Source organism: Lepus europaeus, chromosome 8 (assembly GCF_033115175.1).
Source record: "Lepus europaeus isolate LE1 chromosome 8, mLepTim1.pri, whole genome shotgun sequence".
NCBI lineage: Eukaryota > Metazoa > Chordata > Mammalia > Lagomorpha > Leporidae > Lepus > Lepus europaeus.
In genome coordinates this window covers 18333875-18350119 of record NC_084834.1, presented here as the reverse complement: position 1 = coordinate 18350119, position 16245 = coordinate 18333875, and the positions used below count along the sequence as shown (strand labels likewise).

The following is a 16245-nucleotide window of genomic DNA, read 5'->3' as shown; positions in this document are numbered from 1 at the left end:
CAGGAACTAATCCAGGTCTTCCACATGGGTAGCGGGGACTGGACCACTTGAGACAGCCCTTGTTGCTTCCCAGGACGCCTATTATCAGGAAGCTAGAACTGGGAGCAGCGCTGGAACTCAAACCCAGGCACTCCAAGATGGGATGTGGGCATCCAGCCAGTGTCTTAACCGCAAGGCCAGATTCCCACCCTGTATTGCATATTTTAAAAGTTTCCAAGAACATTTCATTGATCAAAGTGTACCAATACCACTAATAATAAATACTTATGTTGTTATATTCAAAGCAATCATGATGTTACAAAATGAGGTCCAAATGAAAAACAAAAATAAATGTTGGGGGTCAAAACAAGGAAATATACCCTGATTTGAAAGTTGAATATGCCAGATGTAGCTATCGATGCAATGCAACCGGAGCTCTCATACACCTACTGGCAGGGATGTAAAACGGCACAACCACTTGAGAAACAGCTTGGAGAGTGTTTAAGACAACGGAACAACTACCTTTTGGGGGACCTAGTCAGGACATTCCTAGGTATTCACTAAGGAGAAATGAGAAGATACGACCACACAAAGATTTACATGTGGAAGTCAACAGTAAATAACCACTCGTAATAACCAAAAGCTGGAAACAACCAAAAACATCCATCAAGAGCTAAGCTCTAAGCAAACTGGAATAATAGTCAACAGTAACTCTGGCTGAGACCAGCATTGTGGCATAGTGGATTAAGCCATTGTCTGATATGCAAGCATCTCACGGGGATGCCAGCTCAAGTCCTGGCTGCTCCACTTTTGATCCAGCTCCCTAATGATGTGCCTGGGAGAGCAGTGGAAGATGGCCCAAGTACTTGATCTCCTGTCACCCACTTGGGAGGCCTTGATGGAGTTCCAGGCTCCTGGCTTCAGCCTGGCCAAGACCTAGCTATTGAGGTCACCTGGAGAGTGAACCATTAAAAGGAAGATGGCTCTCTCTGTAACTCTGACTTTCAAATAAATAAAATATATCTTTAAGAAAAGAAACTCGGCTCCATCTACCCAATGAAATACTATTCAACAGTAACTCTGGTATGCTATGCAATACTATTCAGCCACAAAAAAAAGAACAAAATATCGGCAAAACCTCACTGATGAATCTGAAAGTAATGTTGCTGAGTGAAAGAAGCCAGACAGCCAATAAATCTAGACAAGGAAAGCTAGTAAGCAGTGGCAGAATGCAGAACGAGTGCTTGACGTGAGTGGAGACAGAATGGAGGAACTGAGTTGCAGAGGAGCACAAAAACCCTTGGAGGTGATGAAAATGTTCAGAATGCTCATTATCTCAAATATGATTTTCAAGTGCCCAGCTTATTTAATGACAATTATCCTTCAACAAACCTGTTTACAAAATATAAGATATAAGGTGCTTCAAAAACCTTATGGAAATGGAATGAAAAGGTAGGCTCACAGGGCCAGCATTGTGGTATGATGGTTAAGCTGCTGCCTACAATGCTGCCATCCCATATGGGTGCCAGTTCAAGTCCCAGCTGCTCCACTTCCACTTTCCATCCAGCTCACTGCTGATATAACTGAGAAAGCAACAGAGGATGACCCAAGGCCTTGGGTCCCTGCACCTATGTGGGAGACCTAGATGAAGCTCCTGGCTTCCACTTAGCCCAGTCCTGGCCATTGCATACCTGTCTGTAACTATTTCTCAAATAAATAATAAAAAAATTTTTTTTAAAGATTTATTTTATTTATTTGAAAGACAGAGTTACAGAAAGAGATAGAGACACAGAGAGAGAGATCTTCCATACACTGGTTCACTCCCCAAATGGCCCCAACAGCTGGAGTTAAACTCATCCAAAGCCAGGAGCTTCCTCTGGGTCCCCTACACAAGTGCACAAGTCCAAGGACTTGGGACATCTTACACTACTTTCCCAGGCCATAGCAGAGAGCTGGATCAGAAGAGGAGCAGCTGGAACATGACCAGCGCCCATATGGGATACTGGTGTCGCAAGAGGAGGCTTAGCCCACTATGGCCATAGTGCCAGCCCCTAAAATAAATATTTAACAACAACAACAAAAAAGGCTCATTTTGGTGCAAAAAAATTGAAATCCATGCTTCAGGCATAGTTTTTCATGATACATATTTTCCATGAACATTTTTAAGAGCTCTTGTATGCAAGGAATTCAAAATGTTTTTGCCTCAAGTAAGTGTATCTTTTAATTCCATTTTCCATGAACTTTTCAATATACCCTTAAATTTAATCAATCTTTAAATTACACAAGCATTCTTTTTGGGATAAAAAAAAACATTATTTCAAAACTGAAAGTTTCCCACAACCCCAGAGAAGATGATTGCTGGCAGTTTGCTGTACATTCGCTTACTCAGTCCACCGTCTACTGGATGTACTAACACATATGTTAAAGTTCTTAGTAAGTTTTATGAATGAGATACTATCTTCTGCCCTGTTTTGCATACTTGAAACTCTTTAAATTTTCTCTATTTGTCTATTTTAATTTTGTTTGAAAGGCAGAGAGAGATGTTCCATCTTCTTGCTCACTTCCCAAGTAGATAGTGAAGCCAGGAGTCCAGCACTCCATCCAGGTTCCAGGTGTGAGTGGTAGGGGCCCAACTACTGGAGCCGTCACTTACTGCATCCTAGGATTGCATTAGCAGGAAGCTGGACCAGAAGTGGAGTAGCTAGGACTCAAGTCAGGGACTGCAATGTCAGATGCAGGTGTCGCAAGCGGCAGTTTAAGCTGCTGAGCCACACACACTCCCACTCCAATAAACTCAAATAACTTATCAGGCAAAATAGACAATAAGACAGAAGCTATAAAGAGACAAAGATGGTCACTGTATAATGACCAAATGATCAAGTCAAAAAGAGGACATGACCCTTATAATGTATACTCACCTAATGATAGAGCACAAAGTTTTCTTTCTTTTTTTTTTTTTTTTTTTTTTTGATAGGCAGAGTGGACAGTGAGAGAGAGAGAAAGAGAGAGAGAGAAAGGTCTTCCTTTGCCGTTGGTTCACCCTCCAATGGCCGCCGCAGCCAGCACGCTGCGGCCAGTGCACCGCGCTGATCCGAAGCCAGGAGCCATGTGCTTCTCCTGGTCTCCCATGGGGTGCAGGGCCCAAGGACTTGGGCCATCCTCCACTGCACTCCCGGGCCATAGCAGAGAGCTGGCCTGGAAGAGGGGCAACCGGGACAGGATCCGGTGCCCCGACCGGGACTAGAACCCAGTGTGCCAACAAACATTATTAGATCTAAAGGAAGAGAGAAGCTCCAATACAATAGTAATGGGGGACTTAGGGACACTCTACTATCATCAATGGACAGCTCATATAGTCAAAAATACCATAGACAAAATGGGCCTAACAGACATTACAGAATGTTATATTCAATGTGGGTGGCAAGGGTCAAACACTTGGGCCATCTTCCTCTGCTTTTCCCAGGTCATTAGCAGGGAGTTGGATGGGAAGTAGAAAAGCCAGGACATGAACCAGTGCACCCATATAGGATGCCAGAGTTGTAGGCAGCAGCTTTACCCACTATGCCACAATGCCAGACCCTCTGCCAAACATTTAAGGAAGAACTAACACTAAGTATTCTTAATTAGCCCAAAGAAATTGAAAGACAGGGAACCCTTCCAAACTCATTCTATGAGAACAGCATTATCCTGATTTCAAATCCAGGAAAGAACATACACACACACACACACACACAGAAGAGAAAACCATAGATTGATAACCTTGATGAACATAGAAGCAAAAATTCCCAACAGGGGTGGTGGGCCCCTGCACCTACATGGGAGATCTTGCAGAAGATCCTGGCTCCTGGCTCCTGGTTCCTGGCTCCTGGCTTGCCCATCCCTGGCCAGTTGTGGCCATTTGGGTAGTGAACCAGCAGAGTGGAAGATCTCTCTGTCTCTCCTCTCTATCTTTGTAATCTGCCTTTCAAATAAATAAATAAATATTTTAAAAATAAGCCATACACACACACACAAAAGAGATACTGTAGGTTCTCTGTCACATCTGGAAATTAAAAATAATAATAATAATATATTTGATCTGGATTTAAAATAGTGATTGCTGGAGGCCATGATGGGGAGGAGGAGGAAGGAGCTGGAGGTTGGATAATTAGTACTAAAATTCTGTTGGGTGAATGTAATAGGTTCTGATATTTTGCAGCACAGTGGACTGACTGGCTCATGTCTAACATTCTGTATAAAGAACCACAGCAGGGGCCGGCGCTGTGGCTCACTTGGTTTATCCTCCACTTGCAGTGCCGGGATCCCATATGGGCGCCTGGTTCTAGTCCCGGTTGCTCCTCTTCCAGTCCAGCTCTCTGTTGTGGCCCGGGAGGGCAGTGGAGGATGGCCCAAGTGCTTGGGCCCTGCACCCGCATGGGAGACCAGGAAGAAGCACCTGGCTCCTGGCTTCAGATCGGTGCAGCGCCGGCTGTGGTGGCCATCTGGGGATCGAACCAATGGAAGGAAGACCTTTCTCTCTGTCTCTCTCTCTCTCACTGTCTATAACTCCACCTGTAAATAAATTTTAAAAAAAGAACTACAGTAGAAAATTTGAAAAAAAAAAAAAAAGAACCACAGCAGATTAGCCAGTAGACCTCAAATGAAAAGAAGAGGAGGTGGAAAAACTGATTACTTGGTATAGTCAGGTTAAGCTATGTATATCTATTGAAAGTTGCATTGTGCCCCTTAAACATGTTCAAGTATTATATGTTCATCCAAAAGTTACAAATAAATTTTTAAAAAGCCTAAATATCTTTTAAAAAAAAACAGAAGTATGAAGGTGCCTGGTACCGTAAGAACCAGCTTTGCCCTCTTAGGGTTTACACGCAGGGAAGCAGAGCAGCTGAGTCCTCCATAGTGGAGACAGGACAGACACAGAATCTGCACTGAAGCCGTTGATCAGCTTGAAAGTTAAACAGGTAAAAATGTTTATCTCAGCAGCAACGGAGAAGTATAAAACACCTGGAAGAAACCTAGCCATAAATGTAGAATTTCCTTGTGGGGAAGATAAATAAAAATACTGTTCAAGATTACAGAGTCCATATTTGCAAATTAATCTTCAGATTTAATAGACTTCAATTTCACATCCCTGTGAAGTTTTTCAAAGACCTTACCATGCTGCCCCAGAAGCCCAAGTGGAAGAATAATGAAAGAATAAGCAAGATACATTTTTGAAAGGGAACAAGAAGTGGGGCTTGCCCCACCCAATTTCCATGATATTGTGAAACGATATAATAATTAAGCAATGCAGTGTTGTCCCAGGAATGTACAGATTGATGAAATAGACTCGAACCTGAAAACCGACCTGTGTATTTTTGAGAACTTAGTAGATAATGACTGACTCACAAACAGCGGAGGTTGGATTCAGCAAATGGGGAAAAATTAAATTGCATCTTTCCACAAACTACTCAGACAAGAAAATAATGTGTTGAGGTATGAAATACATATAAAACCAACATAATAAAAGTATGGTTAAAATACCCAGAATAGCCCTTGTTGGTAGGAAAGCACTTCTCCCGTAGCTCATAGAAACCTGAAAAGTCAGAAAGCTGAAGACCAGCTGTGTGATAAGCACTGAGTGGGAGCACATGCTAGCAGGATCTATTACAGAGCAAAAACTTTTACCCAGGATATGTAACAAATGTCCACAATCTGATAATGGTGCAAAAAAAAAAATAAATAAAAAGAGGGAATTCACAGAGGGAACTACAGATGACTGAGGTTATGTGCAACAGCATCCAAGATCAATAGCCCTTGGGAAAATTCACACTAAAATGGTGAAATAGATACTCTCACCCATCAGATTGGCAAAATTAGAAGTCTGACGATAAATGCTGACACGACCCCATGTGGGAGCCTGTGAAATCCGCTGCACATCTCGGCACCCCGGTGGACACGCCCCCACAAGTGCATCCTGGGCCACTCAGGTGTTCCCCATTCAGGCTGTTCCAGGAAACAAGCAGGAAGCCACTAGCCTGCAGCTGTGTCTGCACTTGGAGTTCTCACACAACAAACTGCAACCTAAGTTAGTACCGAAGCAAACCAAAACCTAACTTAGGAGTGTATTTTGTGCAAAAATTGGTCAGGTTTACACCAGTCACAAACAGCTGAGCCGGCTGGTCAGACCACACACAGACAAGGCAGATGCCTCACGGTAGGGCCAATTGGGATTGCTTCCCTTGGCTCCCGGGTTTGGTCCGCAGAAGCTTGTGGCTCAGGCTGGGGGGCAGAGCACCGTGAACCCCTTCTACTTCTGAGCACTGCCCAGCTAATGAATCAGAACTTCCTTATTAGGTAAATGTCAAATTAATTTTTCTAAATACTTATGTCAGCTTTGTTAGGATTAGGGGAAAGTTAAAGGCAGGATAAATATTCACCAACAAGAGTATGCTGCGGCCTATCTTCCCCATGCAGTAACATGCAGCAGTTTAAAAAAAAAAAGTAGATCTTCATCACTCACCTGGACATAAGCCAAAATGTACTGTCCAGTAAAATGTGTACCATGGCCCCTTTTATAAGAAAGAACCAAAGATACTATATACTTCAGTAAGTGCTTTTTTTTTTTAATTAAACTTTTATTTAATGAATATAAATTTCCAAAGTACAGCAATGGGTTCCCCCTCCCAAAATTTCCCTCCCACCCACAACCCTCCCCTTTCCCGCTCCCTCTTCCCTTCCAATCACATCATGATTCATTTTCAATTCTCTTTATATACAGAAGATCAGTTTAGTATATATTAGGTAATGATTTCAACAGTTTGCCCCCATATAGTAACACAAAGTGAAAAAAAATACTGTTGGAGTACTAGTTATAGCATTAAATAAGAGTGTACAGCACATTAAAGGCAGAGATCCTACATAATATATTTTTTTAAAAAAAATTAATTAATTTTATATGCCATTTCCAATTTAACACCAGGTTTTTTTTTTTCATTTCCTATTATCTTTATATACAGAAGATCAATTCAGTATATAATTAGTAAAGATCTCATCAGTTTGTACCCACGCAGAAACACAAAGTGTAAAAATACTGTTTCAGTACTAGTTATAGCATCACTGCACATTAGACAACACATTAAGGACAGATCCCACATGGGATGTAAGTACACAATGACTCCTGTGTACTGACTTAACAATTTGACACTCCTGTTCATGGCGTCAGTAATCTCCCTAGGCTCTAGTCATGAGTTGCCAGGGCTATGGAAGCCTTTAGAGTTCGCTGACTTTGATCTTATTCCAATAGGGTCATAGTCAAAGTGGAAGTTCTCTCCTCCCTTCAGAGAAAGGTACCTCCTTCTTTGATGGCCCTGTTCTTTCCACTGGGATCTCACTCACAGAGATCTTTCATTTAAGTCTTCTTCTTTTTTTCTTTTCCATGGTTTCTTGGCTTTCCATGCCTACAATACTCTCATGGGCTCTTCAGCCAGATCCAAATGCCTTAAGGGCTGATTCTGAGGCCAGAGTGTTGTTTAGGACGTCTGCCATTCTATGAGTCTGCTGTGTATCCCACTTCCCATGTTGGATCTTTCTCTCCCTTTTTGATTCTATCAGTTAGTATTAGCAGACACTTGTCTTGTTTGTGTGATCCCTTTGACTCTTAGACCTATCAGAGCCATCGAATGTGAACTGAAATTGATCACTTGGACTAGTGAGATGGCATTGGTACATGCCACCTTGATGGGATTGTATTGGAATCCCCTGGCACATTTCTAACTCCACCATTTGCGGCAAGTCTGATTGTGCATGTCCCAAATTGTACACCTCCTCCCTCTCTTTTTCCACTCTTAAATTTTACAGGGATCACCTTTCAGTTAAAATTTAAACACCTAAGAGTAATTGTGTGTTAATTACAGAGTTCAACCAAGTAAGTGCATTTGTTAAATCCACTTTAATACATAGGAAAAAATGGGAAAGAAACAATGCCAAATTTATCATGATGGCTTCATCTTTTTTTTTAAAAAAAAAGATTTATTTATTTATTTGAAAGTCAGAGTTACACAGAGAGAGGAGAACTATCCGATGGTTCACTCCCCAATTGGCCACAACAGCCGGAGCTGCATCCATCCGAATGCAGGAGCCAGGAGCTCCCTTGGGTCTCCCATGCGGGTGTAGGGGCCCAAGCACTTGGGCCATCCTCCACTGCTTTCCCAGGCCACAGCAGAGAGCTGGCCTGGAAGAGGGGCAACCGGGACAGAATCCGGCGCCCCAACCAGGACTAGAACCCGGGGTACCAGTGCCGCAGGCAGAGGATTAGCCTAGTGAGCCACAGCGCCGGCCTTCTTTTTTCTTTTTTTAATAATGGTGGCACTGTGGAATGACCATATGAAATCTTTTTTTTTTCTTTCAAATTTTTGTTTATTTATTTGAGGCAGAGAGAGAGAGAGAGAGAGAGCGAGCTCCCATTCACTGGCTCATTCTCCAAATGCCCACAATGACCCCTGGCTATCACAGCCAGGAGCTGGGAACTCAGTACAGATCTCCAGCATGGGAGGCAGAAACCCAGTCCCTTGAGCCATCCCCTGCTGCCTCCCAGGGTCTGCACTAGCAGGACCAGGACGCTGGAACTGGGAATGGGGGAGTGGAGTTGGACTTCATTCAGAAGCTCCAAAGTGAGATGCAAGCACCCTAAGCAGCACCCTGACCTGTAGGACCAACACCTGTCCCCACACAGAACGCGGCCAAGGGCCCCGCATTAAATTCATCCCTAAGACGGGACAACTCAGAACAGACTGCTCTGGGGTTGCTGGTTATTTCCTACCGGAGCCCAAAGCCTCCTCTACCCTTGGAGGAGGGGAGACACTGGAGGAAAGGCGAGGGCAGCTCTTGGCTTGCTAGTTATCTTACTGGGTAACAAATCACCGCAAACCTCAAGGCGTAAAATGTTCCTTATCCCACAGGGTCTGGCTCTTCTGCAAGACTACAGTCGGGTGCCTGCTGTGGTGGAAGCCCAGGTGTTGCTCTCAGCTTCAGGGATGTGACCCACCAGAGAACACCTGGAATCACGGACAGGAGAAGGAGTGTAGGCCACTCACGAGCGTGACGTCCAGGAGAGACTGGGCCAAGGAAGCAGGGGATACCTGCTGTCTTTCCCGTCCTGTCCATTTTGCCACAGCTCCTGACTTTTATCTCTGGAAAGAGCCGTCCCCAGTTCTCAGCCCATGTGGTCCAGGGAAGCAGATCCCGATCTACAGTGCCAGGTCTGCCCGACTGGAGTTATGGTGATGAGTTTAGTAATGTGCATGTACCCCAACCCGGGAGAGCACAAATTAGGCCTGGCAGTTAGCTGCTATTACTAACAGACACAATTCTCCAGACGGCTGTGGTGTGGGAAAGCTTAGATAATTGTAAGTTCATGAGTTGGACGCCCCCACCTCCTTCACTCTGTGTTACCATGTTCACTTACCTGTCAATCAGGGGACCCCCCTGCCCCAAGAAGTACTTCCTCTTACAGGGGATCTGGGGTGGGACCACGCAAATACTTCCGTTTTTCTAAAACTCAAAAAAAGCTAGGAAGAGTGGAAGCTTGCCCTCTCTTCCTCGTGGACTCTGGACAAGCAGGGCAGGGTGTGATAATTCCCTTTCATTGGCCCACTCTCCCATAACAAAGCCCTAATGAGCCTGTGTATTTTCCTCACTTTGTAAATAAAGTTTATCACACAGCATGCATGTTTGGGCCTGTATTTAGAATTCTTCTCTAGGTAAAAGGCAAGTGTCTGGGAAATTATTTTAGGCCCAACCCAGCCCACAATAGCTGGGCGGGGAAAACGGAAGGCTGAACCTGCAGGCTGCCATCTCGACCACCAGATGGTGTGAGAGAGCAAAAAAGAAGTAAGAGAGAGAGGCTTGTTTGCTGATAATGGTAAGAGAGCATCATCCCAACCTTGTAAGTTCCATAAGCCAGCGGCCTATGACTACTTTGCTTGAGATCAATTCATCCAGCGTTCTGTCACTTGTAACTAAGAGGAGAGATTACTTTGTCCAGGTAGAAAAACAATTGAGGACAAAGAAACTGTCCTCCTGGCAATGCCCACTTCTCACCCTCTGTCCCTCCAGGGTGAAATCTTGGTGGCTGGTCCAGCCATAGGTGACTTTGAGTCTAGGAGTCCGTTTATCACTGCAGGCGGAAGCTCTTGGTTGGAGCCCAGTGGTGATGTGAAGGCAGACAAAGAATCCGTGAGGTGAGAAGAGAAAGCGGGGAGCAGCGTGTTTACCGATGTGAGGGGCCTCAGACAAGGCAAACAGGCCCTGAGGAGGAGCATCACTTCATCGGGCCTGGCTAAGGGGGTCTGACAATGTCGAGGGAGTGGTGTCGGGGGCTTAGCAGGAATGAAGGGGTCAGTGAATGGTAGCAATGCCAGAGAAAGGAGTGACGAAGATGGGACAAAGGCTCAGCAAGAGGTAGGACCCACAGCACTGAGAATCACCCGGAGAGGTTGTTGAAAAAAAGAAAATGCCAACTTCCAAGCTCTATCCCAGCCAGTGCAATGCAGTCAGGCTGCTTGTGGGGCGCGACCAGGCAGGCACTGGGATGTTTTCATGTGCAGCCAGGATTGCCAAGTACTGCCTTGCAAAGACACTGCATGTATTTGGATCCGTGGGAATGAAGAGGGCATGAGACATTCAGAAATAAGATTTGAAGATGGATGGCATTGATTTCTTCTAAACACAAGAAGACAGGGTCATCTGTTAAGAACAAGAAGGATAATGGCCAGTTTGAGGCCACAAGGAAAGTACCAATGGTTTAGAAGAGCCATTAGGTTAAAAACTCACATCCAAGGAAACAAATGTCTCCGTGGTGTTTCTGCTTGTGTGTGCCTAGGTCACACCATGCACAGTGCCCCCAATGAAAGACAGCCGCTGCACCTGGAAAGCAATTCAATAATGTATCAAGTTTGCAAATTTAAAACTTAAAAGCGGGCCAGCACCAAGGCTCAACAGGCTAATCCTCCGCCTTGCGGCGCCTGCACACCGGCTCTAGTCCCGGTCGGGGCACCGGATTCTGTCCCGGTTGCTCCTCTTCCAGGCCAGCTCTTTGCTATGGCCCGGGAGTGCAGTGGAGGATGGCCCAAGTGCTTGGGCCCTGCACCCCATGGGGGACCAGGAGAAGCACCTGGCTCCTGCCTTTGGATCAGCGCGGTGTGCCGGCCACAGCGTGCTGGCCACAGCGGCCACTGGAGGGTGAACCAACGGCAAAAGGAAGACCTTTCTCTCTGTCTCTCTCTCTCTCACTGTCCATTCTGCCTGTCCAAAAAAAAAAAAAAAAAAAAAAAAAACAAACTTAAAAGCAAGAACAACAAAATGATTAAATCAACTTTGGAAACTGAAAGTGGCAGTAGCTGAGGATTAAATGGTAGAAAAAGCTAAACATGTCTAAAGTCTGCTCAACTGGTGATTTGACTACAGTTTTTTTTTCTTTTAAGGAACTCTGTAGGTGAAATTACACTTTATGCTATATCTTTTTAAATGGGACTTCATGATTTTTTTCTCTATGAAGATACTTGGGGTTAGGTGGATGAGAACAAAAAATATTAGCTTATTTAATCATGCTCAAAAGAAAAATCATAATTCTTTAAGTTTAATTCTAATTATTTCAGGGTTTAATCCAAAAAAAAAAAAAAGGAAAAGAAGAAACAACACCTGACCATAAAAAGCATTTAATTATACAGAGTTTAAAGTTATAACTGTAAAGGGGCCGGCACTCTGGCATAGTGGGTTAAAGCCCCAACCTGCAGTTATAGCATCCAATAAGGACGCCAGTTCAAGCCCCAGCTGCTCCACTTCCAATCCAACTCTCTGCTGTGGCCTGAGAAAGCAGTGGAAGATGGCCCAAGTGCTTGGGTCCCTGCACCTGTGAGGGAGACTCAGAAGAAGCTCCTGGTTTCTGACTTCAGATCAGCTCAGCTCTGGCTGTTGCAATAATTTGGGGAGTGAACCAGCAGATGGAAGACCTGCCTCTCTCTCTGGTTCTACTTCTCTCTGTAAGTCTGTCTTTCAAATAAATAGAATGAATCTTCCCATGTAGGATCATTCTCTCCTTTTTAATTCTATCAGTTATTATTTGCAGACACTGGTCTTATTTATGTAATCCCTTTGACACTTAATCCTATCTTTTTCATCAATTATGAACTTAAACTGATTAATTTAACAAGTAAGATGGCATTGGTACATGCCACCTTTATGGGATTGAATTGGAATCCCCTGGCACATTTCTAGCTCTACCATTAGGGGTAAGTCTGAGTGAGCATGTGTCGAACTGTGTATCTCTTCCCTCTCTTATTCCCACTCTATATTTAACAAGGATCACTTTTCAGTTAAATTTAAACAACTAAGAATAATTGTGTGTTAATTAAAGAGTTCAATCAATGGTATTGGTTCAATGGATACACAGCAGACTCATAGAATGGCAAATGCCCTAAAACAGCACTCTGGCCTCAGAGTCAGCCCTTAAGACATTTGGATCTGGCTAAAAAGCCCATTTGAGTTTCACAGGCATGGAAAGCCAAGACATTGTGGCCAAAAAAAAAAAAAAAGAAAGAAAGATCTCTGTGAGATCCCAGCGAGAAGAATGGGCCATCAAAGAAGGCAGTACCTTTCTCTGAAGGAAGGAGAGAACTTCCACTTTGAATATGGCCTTGTCTAAACATGATCGGAGTTGGTGAACTCAAGAGGCTTCCATACCCTTGGAAGCTGGAAGCTCATGACAAGAGCCTCAGGTGATTACTGACATCGTAAATAAGAGTGTCAATTGTTAAATCAACAACAGGAGTCACTGTACACTTGCTCCCCATGTAGGATCTCTGTCCTTAATGTGTTGTACTATGCGAATTAATGGTAAAACTACTACCAAAACAGTACTCTGTATTTTGTGTGTCTTTGTGGGTGCAGTCTGTTGAAATCTTTGCATAGTATATACTACGTTGATCTTCTGTATGTAAAGATAATTGAAAATGAATCTTGATGAAGAATGGGATGGGAGAGGGAGTGGGAGATGGGATGGTTGCAGGTGGGAGGAAGGTTATGGGGGGGGGAAGCTGCTATAATTCAAAAGTTGTACTTTGGAAATTTATATTTATTAGATAAAAGTTAAATAAATAAAAGGATGAATCTTAAAAAAAGTATAACTGTAAAGAATGATGAAAACCATGAAACAGATACAAAGTACCATGAAATCATGAAGATAAACAACTCAAATGGCATTACCTGTCTTTGTCCAGTTTTTCAGAAAAGTTTTCATGTGCATGATGATAATTCAACTAGAATTTGAAATATGGTCAAACATTCATGATGGGTGTTGAAGGAAATAGGATGTGTGAAGAAAGGAGTAGGAGTTCAGGCTATGTACTGTTATTGTGAGATGAATTTAAGAAGGAACTATGGGGTGGGTGTCTGGCCTAGAAATTAAGACATCCTTGTCCCAAATCCCAGTGCCTGGGTTTGGTAATTGGCTCTGCTCCTGCCCAATTCAGAGCCAGGGAGGCAGCAGTGATGGCCCACGTCACTGGGTTCCTGCCATCCATGTGGGAGACCTGGATTGTGCGCCTGGCTCCTCGGCTTTGGAGTGAACCAAAGGATGAAATTCACTCTCTCTTTTCACCCTCTCCCTCTCCCTGTTCCTCTCCCTCTCTCTCTCATCCCTCTGCCTCTCAAATAAATATTTTTTAAAATTCTTAATTAAGGCAGAACTAGAATGCCATGTCATCCAAAGCTCTATGAGCAATGGGAAGCCGTGAAGAGATATGACGGTGAAACCACAAATGAGACCAAAACTGTGCCTCTCAAAGCTTACTCTTGCAGGAATACTGAGAAGCTACTGAAATGACTGGATGACAGATTTCTGAGAACAGAAGCTCTGTAGGGGACTGCAAGAGGCATCGAATAAGATGAATGAATGATTGGATATGAAGAAGAAAGGGGAATACGGGTGGATTTTGTGACTCAGATAAAGGCTTACTTCATTTTCATGTTTTAAATCACATTAACTCATTATAGAGAAAAACTTGAAAATATATGAAAGTGCATGTTTTTAAAAGATAAATCACCTGGAATCCTATTAACCCTGAGATAACTGCCATAATTATTTTGGTACATTTTCTTAGCCTTTTTGCCTTTGCATTCTTCTTTTTTATTATAGCATGAACGATACATATAGAAAAGTGCACAAGCACTAAGTGAGCAGCTCCATGAGTTATCACAAAATGAACACAACATGTAATTATCACTTAGATTACAAAATCGACGATTGACAGAATTTCAGAAGTCCCGCCACTCCATGTGCCAATCAGCCCATACGCTTCCTTCTCAAGAGTAACCACAACCCTGGCTTGTAACATAGGAATCTGAACGGTATGTAAATGGAATCATAGAGTCAGTAGTTAGGTGCATCTTTGGCTTCTTCCACTCAGCATTGCCAATATAAATTTATCCATGACTTTGTGTATCACTGTTGTTCATTTTTCTTACTATATAGTATTCCATTATAAGAATGAAAGTAGTCTCCTTATCTTCAGTTTCATTTTCCATGGTTTCAGCTGCCTGTGGTTAATTGTGAGCCAAAAAGTTGACCAGGAAAATTCCAGAAATGAGCAATAGGTAAGTTGTAAACGTTGCAGCATTCTGAGAAGTGTGATGCCATCGTATGTCATCCAGGTCTGTGATGCCCAGGATGTGTGTCATCCCTTTGTCCAGAGCACCTACACTGTACACGCTACCCCCGAGTTAGTCACTCAGTCATCAGATAGACCATCACAGTATCGCAATGCTTGTGGTCAAGAAATCCTTACATAGTAGCCCAGCACTATGTCACGGTGCCTGTCATTAACGTCATTTGAGCTCATCAGGTGGGCACTGCACACAGTACAATAAGACATTTTGAAACAGGGAACATGTTAACATAACATTTGTTAAAGATTATTGTTGCAATTATTCAATTAATGTTGTTGTTGATCTCTTTCCATTTATAAATTAAACTGTACCATACCATCCTAACTCCAGCAGACTGGGAGAGCTTCCAACTGCCCCAATTCCTGGAAATTTTAGCTATCTTAATTTTTTTTCATATTGTTAATTTTGTAGTGGTATTCATTATGTTTTAATTTCGTTTTCCTTTATTACTAATAAAATTGAGAATTTTTCATATATTTATGAGCCATTTGATTATTCTCTTTTGTGAAGTTTCTGTTTATATCTCTAGCCTAGTTTCCCATTAGAGCATCTCCTATTTTTTGATTTTGGAAGAAACCATTAAATATTCTATACATGAATTCTTTGCAAAAATCCTCTCCCACCCCATGGCTTGACTTTTTATTCTCCTCATGGTGTCTTTTGATGAAAAGAGTTCCTGCGTTTTAAATGCTATCCAACATGCTGATCTTTTCCTTTAGGCTAAACACTTTTTGGCTCATGCCTAAGAAATTTTTGCCTAGCCCCAGGTTAAATTAGATTGTTCCAGAAAACTCTGGTGCTGTAAAAAATCAAATTACTCATCTTTTTGATTGGTGATTCCTTTGTCTTAAGCTGGTAGATTTAGCCTTAAGCAAATGCCAGAACAGCTGAACTTGTACCACAGCTTAGAGTTTAATGTTTCAAATGGCAATTAAACCCAAGGAAGAAATTCCAATTGAATTTGACATTAAACAACATGGGTCAAGAAATGAATTCACTGGTGTCAAGAAAATAGAAAAGAAAAAGCAAAAACAAATAAACCAAACCCTGTAGGAGGTGCTGTGCGAGACTTTACCGTGACATTATCCAGTGAATTTGAATTTGAACCAAGGAGAGAAAAGAGCCCGAGTCCCCCACTGGTGTTTCACATGAGATTTGGCTTTCTTGGGTTGATTTTGCACTATTAATTAAGTGGTGGATGTCACCAAGTGTTTCATTTTTCCTTTCGTGTACTTATTTCTCTCTCTCTCTTTTTTTTTAAGATTTATTTACTTGAAAGTCAGAAAGTCAGTTACACAGAGAGAAAAGGAAAGTCAGAGAGAGGGAGAGAGAAATCTTCCATCCACTGGTTCACTCCCCAGTTGGCTGCAACTGCTGGAGCTGCACCGATCCAAAGCCAGGAGCCAGGAGCTTCATCTGGATCTCCCACACAGGTACAGGGGCCCAAGGACTTGGGCCATCTTCTACTGCTTTCCCAGGCCATAGCAGAGAGCTGGATCGGAAGTGGAGCAGCCAGGACTTGAACAGCACCCATATGGGATGCCAGCACTGCAGGTGGCAGCTTTA

At 43.1% G+C, this 16245-nt stretch overlaps 1 pseudogene; it reads left to right on the top strand.

Moving 5' to 3' along the window:
• LOC133765224 (large ribosomal subunit protein eL19-like) overlaps positions 1 to 14802 on the top strand; it is a 36348-nt pseudogene extending 21546 nt beyond the window's left edge.
• The last annotated feature ends 1443 nt before the right edge of the window (positions 14803 to 16245 follow it).